The sequence below is a fragment of the Oryzias latipes genome, chromosome 8 (assembly GCF_053564925.1).
Source record: "Oryzias latipes strain Hd-rR chromosome 8, Olatipes_Hd-rR_3.1".
In the NCBI taxonomy this organism is placed as follows: domain Eukaryota; kingdom Metazoa; phylum Chordata; class Actinopteri; order Beloniformes; family Adrianichthyidae; genus Oryzias; species Oryzias latipes.
Window position 1 is genome coordinate 3910426 of NC_136244.1, and position 13939 is coordinate 3924364.

Here is a 13939-nt window from a genome sequence, read left to right on the forward strand (position 1 = left end):
CGCTGCTGGTTTTGAGCGTGCATCATGCATGCACATGGAAAATGACTTTTTGAGAGTAGTTGATTACTTTACTTTAGTTACTGGATGAAAGTGTAAGGAAATTACTTTACTCATTCCTCAGTTTTAAAAGTAATTCACTACTCGTTACTTTATGTTTTCCCAAGCGAATAAAGCTAGCACAAACAAGATCCCCTCGTAAAATCCACAAAATAAAAACATGGAGGCTAAACAAAGGCCATCAGGTTTTTTAGCACCACCTCATGAATTTCACCACATGAACATGAGAAAATGTGCATTGTATAGTAGCCTACATAGCGTTTAGACAGCAGTGGAAAGCAGTTCATCTCCAGGACAAAACTTTCACTTAACTGAAATATTGTTGTCTTTGTTTTTTTAATAAATTGGAAGTAATCAAATATCTCCGGATGTCCTGCCAAATCGTCCACGTCCATATTCCCACTCTTCTCTTCATCTTACTTTGACCAATCTTCAACTCTCCAACTTTTTTTTATTAGTGCCTGTTTTGTTCGATTTAACCATTTGTTTCATTTTTTTGTCAGGCAACTGTTTAGACAAATTATTGTGTTTTATTAGTCAGCAATAGTTTCAATGCACCAAATTGTGAGTAATGAAGTAATGAGCTGAAATACATTATGTTACTCTGTTATAAAAGTAACTAAAGTACTGTCATTCATTCCTTTGAAATCCATTACCCACAACACTGCATGCAAAACACATTTTTCACTCAATCCTGCAGACGTGAAAGTGTATGCAGGATTACTGGTATGGGTCATATATGTTACATTTTGCACATAAGTATCTGCACTGGAGCTGAAAAAACAGTCTTGTGTTTAACGAATGGAGGCTTCCAGCAGAATATTGGGGATCCGCAGGCGTCCACGAACAAAGACGTTACCCAACAAGATGCCTGCTCTCTGAATGCACTGCGATGCACCTGCTCACCTGTCAGTGGTACTGCAGGACGAGGACGAGGACTTGATGATAAGTAGGAGAAGATTTAAAAGGAGGAGGAGATTATCTTTTTTCGTGGTGACTTCACCTCCCCGACTTAGTTTAAATCCAGTGCAAGTTCTGTAAAGCACATGTCAAGCTCCCATGACCCAGTTCTCCTCTCAGGAAGGTTCCTGTGATTCTGTCCAAACTAAAACTTTGCAGCAAAAGTTGGAAACGCTTAATTCTGGTTTGATCTCTAACTTTCTCAAGAAATTATGAGCTTTCCAGACAGAGGAAAACTGGTGTTTTTTATGTCTGCATTCTGTAGGTCTGAAATATTTAACTTCTGTGTTTTTGGTCAGTTTTATGTCACGTAATAAAATAAAAACAATAATCCTGGTATATTTTACCAAATACACTATCATTTGTTTTCTTTTGTTTTGTAGCTTTCAAGATTACTTTTTTGAAATTCTTGTTTTAAAAGCAATCTTTGCCTTTTGTTATTCCCATCCCAAATGAATTCATAACTATATTTCCATATCCTTTCATCCGAGTTGTTTATTGGAAAAAAAATCAAATATGAAAAAATCAATATGAAAAAGCAGACACGTGTAAGGAAATGTGTGAACACATGCATGTACCATGTATGATTTTGATTGTTTTTTTAAACTTTTATTACAAAAAGAAATCACGCCACTCTGACGTTCCTGTTTTTTAATAACTGATAATTAACTTTAAAAAAAGAAAAACTTTAGTTTATTAATGTTGGTTGTAGGTTTATTTGGGTTATGTGTCTTTTATTGTTTGGTTTTAACAGTTGTGATGTGACCTAAAACACGACAGTTTTGGTAAAAACTGTGAACGCAGAATAACTTGAAGTTTTTAAACAAAGCAGATTTTCCCATTTTTACCTGTTTGAACAAACTGATATCAATAAAAACAGAATCAATAATCGCACAATCTCACTTAATACAGAAGCAGCTATGATGGATGGAAAAAAATCAGCTAAATTAAACAAAAACAATGTAAATCTTTAAAAGGGCCGCACAACAGCAATGATCCAGAAGGACCTGAAGGATAACACAGGAGTTGTTCAATTGGAACATATTTTGACTTGGAGACCCATATTTACCGCTGAAATCCCACCAAATGCTCAACGTGGCTACATCAACATCATCACGGCACTCCAAGGAAAAAAAGGGGCTTACAAAATGCCACGGCTGCAGCGTAATGGTTAGGGTTTGCTTTTCTTTTTGCTTTGCTCACATCATTGATGACTCTTGGCTCTGACACTTGGATTTTTGTCTAAGAAGGTCAGCTGTGTGGAGAAAAACTGATGTCACAAAATCTGTTGACATAGGGTCACCATTACTGAAAAAGTAAAGTTAAGCTTCACTCACATCGTAAGGAGGTTTGCGGGTGCTGCAGGGTTTTGAGTTTTTGTCTCAGACAGGAGTGAACCGCATCTTAAATGGAGCGCAGGTGTATTTTCCAGTTCCTTTAAGGCTCAGACAGCCACCTTAACCCTTGTGCTATCTTGTGGGGTCCAGATGACCCCACCTTTACATTTTCATGTTTTCCCTACCATGACAAAGGTGGATAAAGGTGGAGAGGATTTCATGTAATCCATGAACACTAGTGAAGATCACAAATCCTTCAAGAAAAAAGGTTCAGTGCACTGTCTAGTGGGGTCCAGATGACCCCAAACCCAACGTTAAGAAGCACAAGAAGGGACATCATGAAAATGGAACGTACCATTATGGTAAGTGTATTGTGAAGTATTTGTGAGTTTTGCACGCACTTACAACAGACGGGGTGTGCAGGTGATACTAAAATGCCAGGATGTCCACACAAACTAAGATAAGATAAGAGATAAGATAAAGCTTTATTGTCATCGTACAGTCACACTTGGTACAACAGTACAACGAAATTGCAAGTGCTATTGCAACTACTCTAGTTGTCTAATTTCTTTATTTCCAACAGCCAGGCTGCAACGCAGGAGTGCACACTAATCATGTGAACAGCACTAACGGGCTCCATCGGCAGTCCACGGGGCTCAGAGGGGTTAAAAAAGTCTGTTGAACTCATCAGCGTCTCACTCACCTTTACTTACCCTTGTTTTCACTATAACCTGTTGCTTGATCATGGGAAAAAAAACGTGCACGAATATTTTGACAAAATCAGCTGCTGCTTTCAGAAAAAAAGGTTCTATCGAATCAATCACCTCGATATTTTGCGCGGATCATCTGCATGCTTCTTATTGGTTTGCCCATTTTTCCTCTGCAGATAGCTCATATCCACCTTTAGGAACAGTGGTGACTTGAGCTACGTTCACACAGCCCTCAGCAAAAGTTTATGAGATCACACGTATATGCACGTTTTGAGATTCTGCATTTGCTACTCGTGTTTTAAAGTTCATTTTCGGACTCCACTTTGACCAATCAGGGACTCGGATTTGGTACTGACGTATGGTTGATGTTACCTTTAACTCACGGAACCCACCGTTGAAAAAGTGATCATGGAGGAGAAATGAATTATCCCGGTTTGTGTCCGGCTGAAAGTGTATGACACCAAGTCTTTCAAATGTTGAAATAGAGCTGTGAAAGAAGATTCCCAGATTTGCACCGCTTCAACATTTCGCATCACGCCTGTTTCAACTGAAAAAGAAAAAAGAAGGAGATAGCCCTCTCTGTTCGTCCAGTGTGAACACCATATGCCAAGAGCGTCTACAAGAATGAAGTTTAAAATACTAACCTATGTGGTTAAGGTAGCAAAGCTAAAGATTCCATAAACCTAACAGGACTGACTCTCCATGATGCTTCCATCCGATATGGCGTCATGCCAGGGAGCCGAAGAAGCCTCTGTGTGAAGACACTCTTCTGCTTTGACGGATATTGTTCAGAGTGCCTGAAACGTCGCGCTCCTCTTGTCTCCGCGCAGTCCTTTCTGTCTGCAGCTCAAAAGCTTTTTCCAGAGTCTCTCTGGCAGCGAAGCTGCTCCCTTCAGAAGACTGCATGTAAAATAAGCGATCACGCTGACAGCTTTATGAATTAATTATTAGTCTGTGTTACTCTGAAAGGCTGCCTCTCTTCCCTTCAGAGGTGGAGACAGACCCGGTGTAAAGCGGGTCTTTTAAGGGAGTCACTTCACCCCCACAGCTGGCAGATTATGAGTCAGCAGCTCCCTTCACTTATTTGAAGCCACGCTACCGTCATTGATTCAGTCTATGGCGCTCGACCAGCTCGGCTCCATCTTAAGTAGATTTAGATTGATGCAGCCTTTGTTGTCTGCTTTTTTTCAAAGTGTCCACCATCTGCACATGAAAAGCTCTGTCAGAAAACCGTGTCTTATGCTTACTCCAGCACTCAAAACATGCAAACATCCAGACAGAGGAGAGTCCCACAAACTACTGTTTGAAGAGGAGTGACGGTCTCACCGAACGCCGGCCGTCAAGCGTGGGAGAAACTTCAAGATTTCATGCCGTCGCCCGACTTTGTAAAAATCGTTAGCATGTTTATCAAGGTAGATGTTGGGTGGCCACAGGGCAGTGGCAGCTGGATCACCGGCCGGCAGCAGCTCTGATTGGACGTTCAAGAAAACAAAGGTCCAAGCGGTCCAACCACAGCAGGAGTCTTCCGTGGATGAATGCAGCTTCAATGCCGTCTCCCCATTTGGACCCGCGGTAGGCGGGAGCGCCTGACTGACATCTGATCTTCGCCGGCCCATGTCAACAGCTCTCGTTGGATGTCCGTGCTGCTACCATCTGACTTCTGACAATCTGCTGGTGGCAGTGGGACGACAGTACCGGGGTGGCTGGAGAGTGGCAGTCTGAAAGCGGCCGATCATCAGACGATTTTGGGGTCCTTGGAAACCCTCCTATCAGTCAATTATTGTGGTGCTGCCATCCTGCTACCCGCCTGTTGCTGGACTGCCACTGTGCAACCTCAAAATGTACCCAGGCAGCCTCTGACCAATATCAAAAAAATCCTTCAGTCGCTGTAAAATGTTGAGTTTTTTTCCTGGAGCCTCTGCAGCTATACCGCACGGCGTGTAAAAATGTGACTGTCGTCTCCCGATCACAAATGCACAGCCATCTGCTCAATTTGCTAAAAAACTTGCATTTAGGTCGCCGAGCGATGGCATTTTGGGACATGTGACCGTAGTTTTAGCTGGGAGTACTTTAAAAACGAAAAAACAGACGAGCTGGTAATCCTTTTAGAGAAGTAATGGGCTCCTAGATGAGAACAGTAAAGTGTGATGGTGTGAGCAGGTACTGTTTGCTTCATCTTTATAGGGATCTGTTGTAAAAGCAAAAAGGAGAGAAAAAAAAGCTTTTGCACTTAAAAAAAAAAGAAGAAATTGAGGAAAGAGAAAAGAAGTCCAGTGGGACCAGGAGTTGTTTCACATATCCTCCGGTTTGGATCTATTCCCCCCCCCATTACAGCAGGTTTTACACCTCTGTGTGTGTGAGAGGAGTCCTGGTATTCATCGCTGTAGCATTTGGACAAATGCTATAACGACACAACTGAGGGTTCGCACTTCTCTTGGTGTCTGCAGCGAGGTCAGCTGGTGCCCCTGGGGGGGGGGGGTGCATGCGCATCACAGCGCTGATCCTGCAGCACAGCAGCTGTTACTGCCACAGCCTCCAAACACACACTTTAACTTTTCACTGCCCATGAATAAGTCATGTGGGAGAAGCAGGGAGAGCTCTTAGCAGCAGTTAAAATTCGAGGCTGTGCTCACTTTTTTCAGTTGACAAATCTGTTTTCATTTGTCTCATCTCAAAAATAAGAAAATAAAAGTGCTTGTTAATGTCTAAACCAGGGATGCCCACATCTTTATTGACTATTTTTGAGCAGCTTCAAAAGATGATACATTGAATAAAATCATATGTAATTAAATCATAACTTAAAATGTTCATGTTTATGTACTGAAATACACAGACTTATGTTACCAGCTACATCCACGATTAGGAGTCTGATGCTGAACACTCACACTTTCCTGAAGTTTAGGAGGAATAAAAACTCCATATATGCGAGCAGAGAGTGGTGCTACGTTTAGTTAAACACATGTGCAGAGGTACATGTGTCAGATGATGTTCAACTGGCTGTTCTGCATGTCAATCAAGTGACCTACTTCACGGCGAGGATGACGATTGGCTGATGACATTTTTAAAAACTCTTCTTTTTTTTGGCTTCTTTACTTTTGCTGTCCCGTGATTTGCCCACACATCCTTCACGATTGACGTGTTGGGCACACGCACCACAATGGTACGTTCCATTCTCATGACGTCCCTTGAGGTATCGGTCACCCCTGATCTAAACCAATCCCCCACCCTCCAGTCCCAACATGAAGCCATCCCGGAATTACAACATGCTGCCATTTCTCGCAAGTTGCACAAGAAAGCAATGAGTCCCATTAAAAAGTTGTTTTACACCAAAAATAAACTTATTTACGGTCTGGCTTGGGAATGTATTTGATCTTTATTGTTCTATTTTCACTTTTTTACAATTGCTACTTTTTTTTTAGCAAATGTGATTTCATCAGAGCTCCAATTTTTGGATGATCATAGGTGTGTCTTCTTTAGGAAAAATCTCATGTTTCTCTGTTTCACTATCGCCCATTTTCGGCGTGCTGTTAACTTCCCTTAACTTGACTGCTCTTCTTCCAGCTTTGAAAAATCAACGAGTGATTATTGACTGTATTAGACAACTGGAACGAGCAGGTGTGACGTCACCCATTAAAAGTGCCGGTAATTTCCGCACCTGTTACTTATCACGCCCTTCCCCCAACTCAGTGAGTTCAAGAGTCATGGGATCTTTACCCATGACTCAGCAAAGATCATTCTACATTATAGGTTACTCAATTGTGCAACTTGACGAATCAGCAGAGAGCAGGGTCACATCAAATTTCCCTTTTTCTGCAAAATCAGAAAAAGTTGCTTTTGCAGCTCAGTTCACTGGACATTTTCAAAGGAATCGTCAAAACTAACCATGGTAAGTTGATGAAACTCATACATTTTATTGTTGAATAGTTGTGTTAAGTGTTGACATATAAGTTGTTTGCGGAGAATTTATTGAAATGAGTGAAAATACGGCATGAAAAATGCAGGCACCATATTTGATCATACGCCCTATTCACTAAAAACAAAATTTTACTTGGTATGTCTGTTTTTGGACATATGCCCTATGCATCTAACAAACCATATTAGTGCATTTTCTTGACAAATAAAGAAATACAACTTAGCATACTATGTTTTAATGTTGCCAAATGTTTTATATCACTATACAGTGATTCAGGGAGAATTTAAATACTGTTTTTAGATTATGAATAGTGATAAAGAGTGATTTTTGTCAGTTTATGATGTTATGACAGTTGTTTTATTGCATGTGTTTAATTTTTAGCTTCCATCAATTTTTTATGGCAAGAGGAGGGAGACTGCTGTTGTGCCAGTCCACCCTGACATTAGTGATGTTGATGAGGATCAAGATGATGATGTGTCAGACCCCGACTTCGCCCCACCCACCAACAACCAGGACATTCCCAGACCCTCACACACAGTTGTGAGGGTCTATTCAACACTTTTGTTATTAGCACTTTTTGTTATTAGCACGTTTATGTTCTAAAAGTGATGTTCAAATGTTCAAATACATAATATGTGTTTTTCTTATATTTATATTTATATGTATACTTGTTGGAATTTGTTTTCCCACTCACGGGCAAGTGACCAAATATGGTAACTTCATTGGCATTGATTTTCTACATGAAAATAAAAAAATTGAAAAATGTCACCAATGATATGAAGTCTTGTTATGTTCTCCAATAATACTCTAAGGTTGAATTTTTGAATTTTAGAGTATTTCATTGAGGGCCCTATAAAGGGTTAATTCCAGCTCCAGCAAAACGAAGCCCATTCAGTCGCCATTTTTCAGCAATATAGATGTTGCCGTGTTGGAGCCAGGTGACAGTTATTGGTCCGAGTTGGTCTGAGTCAATGTTTCTGTGGCAAGTACTATCGCCAATCAGGAGTAAGTGTTGGAAGTCCACACCCCTACCACTGAAAGCGACTCGGCAGAATCAGTCAATCAAGCATTTGAGTTGGGGGCCAGGCGTTTATTGAGAGATCTGATTAGTCCGCTTACAACTTGAACAAATTGCAATAAGGAAGAATATACTTTTAAAAATTCTGGATTAAAAAGAAGATGTTAAGAAAAAGGTATCCAGGCAAGAAAGTTCTGATAAAGCGGATGACTGAGTGAAAGCTGTTTATTTCTTTATAGAAGTCAATGGGATTTGGGCTTTTTGGAACCAGCAGGCACTTCTGTTTGGAACGCCAGGGGGGAGGGATCACTCACTCCAGTTCTCATCCACAGTCTGTGGATCAAGCTGAAGTTTTTATACTGAATGAAAAGTAAGAATCTCAAGCAATACACAATTTCCACTGCATTATACAGTAACGTCTTTACCGTGACCTCCTGTCACATGTATGTTCAGACATGGCTCAGGTGGTGTGGCACAAATGAAGAGGCTCACCATTGATCCAACTGAAAGAGCATTATAAATGAAGATGAGTAAAATCAAAGCAAGAGGGACAAAAGATGCAGCAGCTGAGACCAGTGAGTCCTCCAGAACAAAGTAAAGATGGAATACCTAAAAAAAAAAATGGGTTTATGCATCCCCAATAATTAGCATGTTGTGTTAATGACACCATTAAACTGGTTCAGTCTCTTTTATCTCAACGTCTGAAATAACATACAGTCATTAGTCACAATTAGTCTTCACATTTCAGAGATTTTGACTCATTTACTTTCATGGGTGCAAAAAAAAAATCTAATAGTTCAGGCTTTAGCAATGAAAAAGTAACTTTTGCTAATAACAAGTGTTACCAAATCTATAAAAACTCATTTCTTACTTTTTCTTCTTTGTTAGACTAAAAATGTTAGCATGTAATAATCAGTTTATGTATTCAAAATATTTAAAACCAAGATCTTAAAAAGTAATCACCCAGACGTAAAGAAGAATTTTAGAACGTACATGTATTTACACAATTCTGCTTTAATATTTTTCTATATAATTTATTCGGATTTGCTTGCTAACTCAAAGTCATTGTATTAATGTGTCTTACTATTCTATTGCAATGCTCATTATTGTTCTAGTTTGATCTTTTTCTTTTATTTCCATGCATTCAAATGTCAGCAAAATGCCTCCATTCAGGTTATTAAAGCAAAGAGACTCTAAAGAAAAAATCCGCTTCAGACAGGAAAACTTTGTTGTGTTTGTTTAAACTTTAGAGACACAAAAAGTATGGAAAGCTATTTAGAGGTTTGATTTTTTTCTGTCCAAACCCTTTGGGATTTTTATTCTGTTTTTTATCTAACTTCTGTGTGTTTATTCATTTATTTTTTATCATCTGAACATGTTTCTCTAATTAAAGTTTGTGCCATCATCAAGACTTCTGACTCTGATGTTCAGCCTTTATTTATAGTTTTTATTTCTTATGAGAAAAGTGAGAAAACGTTTTCGGAAAATGTGATCGTTCAAAGCATGTGGTGATTAGAGTCAAACAATGTGAAATTCTGAAAAGCTCAGAAATTCATGAGTATTAACTGCTGCTGCTCATTGAGGAGAAAAACCTCAGCTGTGGTGCAACAGTGCCCCCTAGTGGAAGACTGATTGTCAGTGTCTTCAAGTCTTATTGTAAAATGGTTTAGAGGAATGCAAAAGTAAAGAATGCATCCGCAAAAATCATTTTAATTAGTCTCACATCTGGCATTGAAATAAAAACATTAAAAATCATCATAAAAAACAAAAAAACAACATGAATTATATTTCATTATCTAGCAGAACTTTAGAAGACAAATATGAGTTTTGATGATCGTGACAAATGCTCATTTTCATTTAATTACAACATTATTTCCAAAAAAGCATGACCTTTTCTTATATATATATACATATATATATATGCATATTTGTTTTTTATTTTTGTCTCTGATACTCCAGCGAAAGAAAAGGGAGACAAAAAGACAATAAAATCCTTTTGATGGGATAAAAACTTTTTAAAAAGGATTTATCTTAGGACACAAGTTAAATGTAATTAGATAAATTAAAATAGCATAATACTAATATAACTGTTTATATTTTAAATTATATAAATCACCTGACAACAGAAGGCAACATCCTTTGGTAGTTTTAATCTTCAGGTAAAAGCCTTCGAGGTTTCATTCAGATAAATCCGTGTCAAACAGGTTGTATGACGGTTATATAACAGTGTAGATGTTTAAAAAAAACCACACAATGTGAGGTTGTAAATCTGTGGTCTCTTTAAAGGGATCCAGCCAAACCAGGAGGATGTATAATGTGAGGAAGCACAGAAGGAATGCTGCAGGAAAATGGAAAATGACAGAATAAAATGGAGTGGAAGGAGCAGATGTGGTTCACTGTGACTTGTGATTAGGAGGAGGGTGAAGAACGGAGAAGAAAGAGAGCAGAGATGAGCTGTGAGTCTGGCTGATTGGTTTCCATGGACACTGCTGATGAGGTGTGTAGGGCTAAATAAAAGCCCTGGTCCATTTGGGTTGGGGAGGAGCCCTGTCATGATGTAAAGGATGTAAATTTTTTCCAGCGAATTTGATGTTTGTTTTATAGTTTGGCTAATTTTCCTCTGGGACTTGCTATTTATAATTGTGTTTTCTGTTTTTTTTTGTTTTTTTGTCTTCAATTAGTGTGATCTGAGGTGTTGCTGCCCCGCTGCTCCTCAGGCTTCCGTTAAGCCCCTTAAAAAGAAAACAAGTGATTTTTATTTAAATGTGCAAATTAGAGTACTTCAACTTTGGGCAAACATTGTGAATAATTGCAAATTGTCAATATTTGTTCATCCTTTTGTTAATTCAGTTTGTACAGACATACAACTAATTATTAATAATCAATACAAAAAGGCTTTGCACATTGATAAAATAATATTTATTTCTTTATCATGTGTATTCTTGAAAACATTAAGCACCTTTCACTGAAACACTATACAGAAAATTATCTCTGAGTAAATAAAATAGGAGCTAGAGTCGCTTTGAAGACATTTCTAGCTTTTATTCTCAGATCAATAAAGAAACAAAATGTTAAATACTGAGCAGAGGCACAGCTAATAATTTCCTCTCCCAGATTTCTCTGGTTCTGGTTTTGAAGATTGTGGTTTTAACCCTTGTGCTATCCTAGGCACTTTACCATTGGGAGTGGGGTCATCTAGACCCACTAGACAGTGCTCTGAACTTTTTTCTTCAATGATTTGTGATCTTCACTGGTGTCCATGGATTACATGAAATCTTTCCACCTTTATCCACCTTTGTCATGGTAGGGAGAACACGTCAATGCACGGGTGGGGTCATCTAAGAAAGCACAAGGGTCACGTTGTGTTTACCTTGATTTCTCTGGAATATCTGAGCAAAGACCCGAAATCTCTATGCTAAATGAGAATTAGGACATTTATGACATCCAAAAAAAAGTTTGGATCAACCAACCTTTGAAAGTTTAGAAAGGAAAAATCAATTCCTGCATAAAAATAGACTTGCATGATAAAAAAAACATGTTTTGTTTAAGTTGACATACAGGTTTGCAGATAATTTTCCTTGTTAATAAAAATAAGATTAATCAACAATAATCTTAATTTAAGAAGAAAATATTTTAAGAAAACAGTGTCTTCAGATTGTTTTTTTCTTCTTCAAATTTAGTTTTAGCTTCGTCAATAGGTTAAAGACCAACTCCAGCGGATATATTGTTTTGGGCGTTTTTAACAAGTTTCTGTGGCATTTTTCTCATGACGCAATACATATATAAAGAAAATTAAGCTTAAAAATGTTTTTCTGAATTTTTTTTAACATTCAAACTGTTAAATCAACAGCAGACCAAAAAAAGCAGTTTGAAAAAGATGACAGAAAAAAACGCCACAAGCTCTGTGTTCTGAGCGCTCAGCATTGGGGGGGAAAGGGGTGGGGTCGCCCTTGCCAACAATTTTTAAAGAACTCCTGCCGCTCTGCAGAAACTACATCATAGAAGACAACAGGTTTTTGGATTTTGGCCCAAAACGGCATAATTGTCATTAAAAGAACACTAGGAATGCTTTAAAAAGAGATAAAACTAACAAAAAAGTGCAACCGGGAGCCAATGAGCAGGCATTATCTAAACCAAGGTCATTGGCTGACATAGCAGTGTGGGGGTCTCAGGTGAACAATTACATAGGGCTCCCGTTTTATAAGAATTTAAAAACTGAAATCACATTTAAATGTTAAAGACATTTATTTTATATCATATACACTATTTTTACTTGAAATAACATTACATTTATTAAATGCACTAATGTGTTGATCCCTCACTTCCTAGAAGGATCAAATGATGTTATCTGCCTATTCTTTTATTTGTCAGCTTTTACTAAAGAAAAAAAAGAACATTTTTTTAAGAGTTTTTTTTTTCTTTCTGTTCTTGTTTTTCCTATTTTATTTATTTTATCCCTCCTTCATGTGGGAACCCCTGAGGTTTCTTCTTTTTTTCCGGAATCCGTTTTTTTTAGGAGTTTTTACTTACCAAGAAGGAGGGTCTAAGGGCAGGGAGGTAGAGTTTGTTAGTTCAATTTAGTATTTTCCTATTGAATTCTATGCATTCATGATCCTTTTGATTTTATGTTTAACTTTTTCAATTACCGATCCGAAGCCCATCGAGACGACAGTTGTTGTGAATTTGGGCTATGCAAATAAAATTGAATTGAATTGAATTTCTCTTACAGCACTTTTGGAAGTTTGGCTTTCTCTTTGCCTTTTCCTCTCATCACAGCCCCTCAGATCAGTCTGCTTCATTTGACCATTAAAAAAAAAATGCTTTAAATCATTTAATCTCTGCTAGTGTTGCCAGATAGAGTCATGGTTTTCCAGACTTAAACTCATCTATAGACCACCAGAACCGGCAAAAAAAAAAGTGATCAGTGATTTATTTGCAGTAATAATCATCCATTATTCATTACTTCCTGATTTGATTGAAAGTCCAAGTTTAACATATTTTTAACGATATTACATCCACTATTTTTGCAGTCAGAGCAAAACATGAAATACTGGATTTCTATTGAAGTTTACTTACAACCACTGATTCTTTTGGTCAAATATTAAGAATAGTAAAACAGGAAAGTGAAAAAATATAATTAAATTCTGTAGGAGTTGTAGTTTAACTCATTAGTTTAGCATGAACTAAAGTAGAAATTGTTTTGTATTTTTAGGAGGTCCCAGGCAATCGCCAACCTTTGCCTAATGTTAGGACCGCCCCTCTAGACCCACTTTCTGCTCAATATTTTATGAATATTTAGGAGAGATTGTTAGGTCAAACCAGAGGAAACTGATGTTTCAAGGGATTTCATTTTAAAAGTAAATAAAAATAGAAAAAAAAACACAAAAGAAAAAAATCAAATAAAAATCTAAATTAATGTGATATATTTATTGTTGTATTTATTGTGGTAAATTGATAAAATATTATGTCTTGTATAGGTTTTTCACCATACATAACCAGCACCTCACCATTACTGTTTAAACCTCTCAAGAAATTGAATAAAGCAGAAGAAAACCGAATAGTGGATGGTGTGTGAATTCCTGCTTGGAGAACTCCATGGATGCTTTCCCCTTTCAAGTGGGGCATAATACCTTGACAGAGATAATAAGGAAATCATGGGGCAGTTCTCCACAGTTTTCCACACGGTTCAGACTCACTTCTAAAATGGAGTTTAGAATCTTAAATAAAACACATGAAATATGATTTTATTCTAAGAAATCACATACGCTCTACCAAAAACAGATTTGAATGGCGAGATGGTGCAAACATTTACACAATTTAGCAGCATGCTAAATGAATCCAAACAAAGCCCAAATGATCCACCTCCCACTGCCATGCCTGACATCATTAACCATTCTTCTTGTTTGTTCAAATAGTATTCTTCTGAAAAGTGTGAAGGCAGAGC

The 13939-nt window shown here is 37.9% G+C and overlaps 1 protein-coding gene and 1 long non-coding RNA gene across 6 annotated transcripts in view; one reads left to right on the top strand and one right to left on the bottom strand.

The window, feature by feature from the left end:
- The window catches only part of plppr2a (phospholipid phosphatase related 2a), a 70990-nt gene that overhangs the window by 43667 nt on the left and 13384 nt on the right, over positions 1–13939 (bottom strand). The gene's annotated exons all lie outside the window — the stretch shown is intronic.
- LOC111947838 (uncharacterized) lies at positions 6844–7745 on the top strand. Its single transcript, XR_002873788.2, has 2 exons — positions 6844–6950; positions 7359–7745. It is a non-coding gene; the product is annotated as an uncharacterized LOC111947838 (long non-coding RNA).